Source organism: Scomber japonicus, chromosome 1, assembly GCF_027409825.1.
Source record: "Scomber japonicus isolate fScoJap1 chromosome 1, fScoJap1.pri, whole genome shotgun sequence".
NCBI classification, from domain to species: Eukaryota; Metazoa; Chordata; class Actinopteri; order Scombriformes; family Scombridae; genus Scomber; species Scomber japonicus.
In genome coordinates, this window is record NC_070578.1 from 33,404,975 (window position 1) to 33,411,546 (window position 6,572).

Genomic DNA, 6,572 nt, shown 5'->3' on the forward strand with positions numbered 1-6,572 from the left:
TTCCCTCCTTTCTGGTAATATTAACAGCTAAAAACTGATGTATAGTTTTCAGAATTTGAAATACAACTTCTTAATAGACACTCTTTTCTCATCTAACAGAAAATTATTCATTTCAGACATGTCATTATTTCAAAACATCATCCTATTATCATACAGCGTGGTAAGTGTTGTGGCTTTTTTGGGGCATGTTTCATAAAGCTTTCATTGACACATTTTTCATGTTTTAATATATTGGCAGGGATGATTTGTAGTTCAGAGGATCTGTATGCAGGGTTGTATTGTGCTGACCTCGTGGTTACAGTAATGACATGTTAAGGAGGACGATGGCGCCAGACAGCTCAGTAGACCCCTACCACACTTATAATTCGAGAACAGAATTGTTTGGTCAGAAGTGTTCAGCACACAGTGGCTTGAATACTACCATATGAAAGCAAAGAGTCCAAACAAATGCTGCGGGCCAAAGTGCATGTTTCTGAATTTTTCAGGAATTTAGAGAACCCAGTCGCAATATTAGACAGCGCAGACAGTGTGTAATTACTTTAAATATTCCTTTGAGGGATTCCACTGTGAAGCAGCAGCAGCAAGGCAGGCAGAGCTTCATGTTTCATTAAGCTGATGCTCCTCACCCCGGTGACCCAGTCAGTGAGCATGCAGAGTTTCAATGTCTTACTCAAGGGAAAATTTTAGGGATCACAATTAGTTGGACTAAGATGACCCCTTGCCCCTGTGCCTTCTCAGATAAAACAAGTTCAAAGACATATGTCCACGTGGAGACTGAGAGTTTGGTTGAAAACTTCATTTATTGCTCATCAGATAACCTGAAATTAATAATGTGAAGATGATGTCCTTCCCTGCATGCACTGAATTATGTGGACTACAACCTATCCATAGAAGAAGGACGGGCCCCCATCACTTCAGTGCATTTTCACTTATTAGTGCATTAACCCTAACCCTAACCCTAACCCTATCTTCTAATAGCAAGTCTGAACAGGAGGAATGAGTATATCAAGACAAGCTTATTTCAGTGTGTGAACCTGTCCTTTAGAATTAGGGTTAAAGAATAAGTCTGGTGTTGTTCTATAATTTTCTTACTATCAAAATATCCAATGAAAGAGCGCCCTGGTGGTCGAGTGGTTAGAGCACATGCCACATTATCACAGCCTCCCTGGTTCTAATCCGTCCAGGGACTTCTGCTGTGGGTCATTCTCCCTCTCTTTCCCTGTCTCCTGTCAGCCTCTCTGCCAGTTACCATCTGAATAAAGGCCAAAACACCCCAGAATAAATCTTTAAAAGTAGAAAATATCCAATGAAAAGACCAAAACCAACAATAATAATAATACTCTATAAATCCACTTGCTTCATCTGAAAACAATCTTTAAAAACACTGATAAAATCACAATATATCCATACAGTACATCTTCAAAAGCTTCAATATTTTTTTTTTTAACAAACATTGCTCAAACTGAGTAATTTTTTTCCATTTGTTCCGCTAGTGTGTATTTACAGCAACAGACAATGTACTGTATGTGGAATGGAGTCAAAATAAACTACAGTGTGTGTTTATGGTAATGAAAAAAAAATCTCACCCAGTGCAATAGTGTGGTTCACAGATGTGTTTTAAATAGTCTTTGGACAACGGAGGTCTATGGCACAGAGGAGTGTTAGTTATATCTAGCATTGGCTGCACTGTTAGCACTGTTCATTCATTGCTATTTTTTTTTGTATTTTTAATGACAAACACAAACATATTAATTTTAACTAAAATACTCCATTAAGAGTTTTTGACACCTAGAATGAAACAAAAATAGTATATTTAATTTCAGATGCTTCCTCTGGCTTCATGAAGTTATTTGTCCACCAAGTGTTTCCTTGTGCACTGGACACATTATTTATTCATTTTTATATTCATATTTATTCAAAGCTGAAAACATCAGGCTACATTTATGGGTAAGTTCACCCAAATGACCAAAAGACTGAGAGTATCTGCATGACTGGACACACCACTTGGGATTTCATTGTATTGTGTTTCATTGTAGTGTGTTTGGGTTTTTTTTTTTGGCTTTTGTAATTTATGTGAACTGACCCTTAAATAGTTAATAATAGATGGAAAAATGCTAACATACTGGTGGATTAATCCTTAAATTACAGCCATTATTTTTGCATATAGAGAAAATGGAAAAAGCAAGTGGTTTTGGGTTAAAGCATCTGCTAAATCAATACATTAAATCAAATCTGCATTATTGATGTCAAATATGTTGTGATTACAAGTCTCTGAGATCTTGTTAATGCGTGCATGTGTGTCTAATATATGTGTGTGACGATATCGATGAGTCAGCATTTTTGCCCGTCTCCCCTCTCAGGCCCCTTCCTTGTAAAAAAATATGTTTTGTTCACGGCGGATTCAGGAGCACAATTATCACTGCGGCCTTTTCTGTCTCGGCTCTTTAGGCTAAGAGATGAAGCATGAAATGAATTCCGTGGCCAGTGGCCGGGCCAGCTGGATTTGGACTGTGCCAACACAATGGCTGGGGCCAGTGCCAGGACACTTATTTGCTTTAAGTTGTTTCTCTTGTGTGTTTCTGTTGTGTTTAATGAGTACTGTCAGCATAAACTTCAGGTTATGTCTTCGGGCCTCAACCCTCTTGTCTGCTTTTCAAGTTCAGAATTTTCTTTTCTATGTACAGTTATAGTCAAGCAGAGCATAAATTATAGTAAAAAGCAATGTTGCCAAACAGACAAGAAAAAGAAGAAATGGCACAAGTGATCTTATCACATGCTTCATAATATTAACTTTTATTACTAACTTTATTAGTAAAAAACATCTTCCCTAAAACTATCCCACCACTTATAAATGATCAAATGTGTACTTTTAAAGAAAGAGACGTCTTCAAACATGAACACATATGTATTGCCAATTTAAAAGTTGTTTGTAACTTAACACTATATTCTTACACATAAACTAACATAGGTGATGAATATGAACAAATAAACTAAACTATATCATTTAAATTGTGATATTACATTTTTAGCCATGTTAAAATTTCTAAACAACTATTTGATGCATTGCCATGAAATCTGTTACAGATATCCACTCAATCAAATCAAAATCAATCCTAATAACTTTGGTAGTCCCCTGAATAATCATTGCCATCATCTGGTCAAAAGTTCACCTTGCCCAACACTTTGTTTAATGATGAAATTCTTGTGAAACTAATAATATTCCTGCCAGCCTCAGCTGTACTTTCTGGTTATTGCATGCTAACACACTAAATTTAAATGCTGAACATGATAAATATTCTACCTGCTAAACATCAGCTCATTAGCTTTGTCATTGTGTGCGTGTTAGCATGCTTAAAGCGTCGCTCTGCTTCAGGACATCCTCACTGGGCTATTAGCATGTCTGTAGACTCTTAATCTTGTTAGTAAAGGTGTACTAAATGTGATTTATTTTATAATCCCTGCATCCATCAGTCCATCTGTCCCTTCCCTGTTCCCACTCAGCTGCTCAGGGTTGGGGCTGAAGCCTATCCCAACATGCACTGGGTGAGAGGCGACATACACCCTGTATGCCAGTCTATCACAGTGGTAGCACATTCACACTCATATTCACACCTACTGCTACTGTATGGGCAATTTAGAGTTTTCAGCCCACCTTCATGTCTTTGGACTATGGGATACAGTTCACACAGCACATGCAAATTCCTTATTTTATATTGTTTTAATGGTAGGTTCACCTAAATAGCAAAAACACTTTTCTCACTTATCTCAAGGAATTTATGGTGCCAACCAAATGTTGCTTCTGTTGAAATTAATCTTTGGTTTTATCATTATCTTAAAAGCTGTTCAAATAAAATCAAAACATCCACAAGTAATACAATTATCTTGTGATTTGAGTTAATTTTACCCTTACCCACTTAACAGTTCAATGGTTTGGTGTTCTCACTGATAGCAGTTTCTTCAGATGGAAAAAATGACCAACCAGAGCTTTGTAGACAGGATTGAGGGTACATCACCTTCCTGTGTCTAAACAGAATCTACTGCTAGCAAAAAACATTGACAACCTTGAATGAAATCAGTAACTGGTCTTTGCAACTTCTAATAAAATTTACATTGATGGGGATGGGATGGATAAATCACTAGCCACTGATTGGTTAGAGGGAGAATGACAATGTGTGTTTATCAGTGTGGCATAAAGCATTAGAAAAAGTTCAATATAGATTAAGGAGAAAAATGCACTTCCAGTATAAAATGGAAGATTCTAGGACTGACTTTTTCTTCTTCCCTCAGCTCTTCTTCACCTCCTCCACCCTTACTCTGACAGTTTACTAATTGTGCCAGAGATAAAACGTGTCTGAGTTCACAGAGTCCATTTACGCAACAGGTGCTGCTCATCACTCAACAGGTACGCACATACACCTTCACTTCACACTAAGCGGTGCACGCCGCCCCCCCTAAACACAGGTGTAAGACTTTTTACAAAGACCAAAGTGTAAACAGGCCAGTCTTTTAGCCAGGAGGCCAACATAAAAGGGAGTTTGCAGAGTTTTGAGGCTGCTTTAGGATTGCTTGGTAGCCTATTGACACAGCTGCAGGCCCCACCTTCTGCCCATATCGCCTAAAGAAAAGCAGCTTGCATGGAAGCCTGCATGCATAACAATCTGTTATTTTGAAGGTTAAAAGAAAATCCAAGCGGGCAGAAGACATTCAGAAGAATCCAGACAAAAACCCAACAAGCCTATCTAAGCCCCAGAGGATCCACAGCTTTTGTAAGCAGAAAATTAGGACTCTCTGTGTACACACACATGCCTGCACACATATATGCATACATACTGGTGTGTACTGTACATGTGGGTTTTTGATTATGTGTATGTGATCTTTGTGTGCACTGTCATTCTCCAGCTGTTGCAGGGAAAGTGCTGCTGCCTCGAAAAAGAAGCAGCACACAATTACAAGTGCCATTCTGAGGAGGACAAAGAGAAAGGCAGCGGTGGAGGGCCGATAAAAAAGATGCCTATTTATAGTGAACTCCTGGGCATTTACAGCAGACGGCCAGCTTTGTGTTTGTGATGGAACATGTGGATGAGGAAAATTGTCATATAATTACGCCCTGTTAAGCATCTGACCTATCATTTTGTTGAAATGCGAAAGGGACGATTCTGCAAGAGCTTTGTTATCAACGATGGCAGAGAATTTCAAACAGGAGGAAAAAATGGGTTTGAATCAAGGACACATCAATCAGTGTGTGATTTGAAGGACACACACACACATACAGACATACACTGGAATACATCTCATCTCTGCACATACAGTAAGGAATTGATTTTCAAATGGAAAGAAAATCTGTGAGGGTTCAATGACTTTGACTTCAATTTCACTTGGAGACAATGGAGAGACTGGCCACACACTAATGTATAATGTACATTTGGGGGAAAAAAAGTTCTGTTTCGGGTTCTCTCCCTAAGTATATGTCCATTCGGCCACCCTAGAAAAATGATCTTTTGGAAAAAGGTCTACAGCTTACAGGCATGTCTCATGTTTTTGTGTGGAGAACATTTTTGAAAATACTCAGACCAAAAATGGTACCAGTCTGCATGTTGCTACAGTTCCAGGTGAGAAGAAGAAAAAATATCCAAGTCGTGTGAGAAATTGATCCAGCAGTTTATAATGAGGTAGGTTTTTACATATCTGGGAATTTCAACCTCCATATCAATGCATTTCTCATACCACAAAATACTCTACCTGGAGCTATGTGATACTGGTTGGCTAGAGCAGTGTGTTGCAACATGACGTTACAGTGTGTTGCGCCTACAATTGAGCCAGGTTCAACTTTTTTTGCTGGGCGACCCTGAGTCATCATAGAAATGTAGGCGAAGGCTATGTTTTTTGACACAGTGCTTGTCAGACACCTGTATATGTAATTGATAGGTCACAATGTAGCAACTCATGTATCTACTTGGCTGACGCTCAGTAAATTATTTTATACACATGAGAATTGGCAACAAAAGCAGAAGGACAAGTCTATTTCAAAACATGGATTGAAGGAAGTTGAAGGCATGGAGGTTTACCCAAGCTGAGAGCAAGCAGAGAAAAAACCATCCATGTTTATCTAACCAGGGGCTTTGCTCTACCAGGATATGGGAAAACCTGTTTAAATTGAGTGCACAAGATTATGAGATGATAAGCCTCTGTCAGCTGATAATGAAACAACATCAGGTATTAAAGATGCTTTAGTTAGTTTCATCTTTTCATAGCTGGTAGTTGTTGTGTAAGACAGTACACTCAAAAGCCAGAAGAGCAAATTACAACATCACTAAAAAGGTCCTTGAATGTGTCACACATCACAGTTTGATGGCATGTATACAGTATACAGTGTTAAAATGATTTTCAACAAGGACACACAGACTGCAACACTGTAACATTGTTGGTTTTGTTTGGGCAAAATGTTTGTTGTGGAGTGGATCATTGGCAAGTCTGGTGTTACACTGCAGCACTGCGTGGATGAGCAGTGATCCAGGCTGAAATGTAGCTGAGGCTGCTGGGTAGGCTGGGTTCTGCCTCCCCTGGGTGGAGCC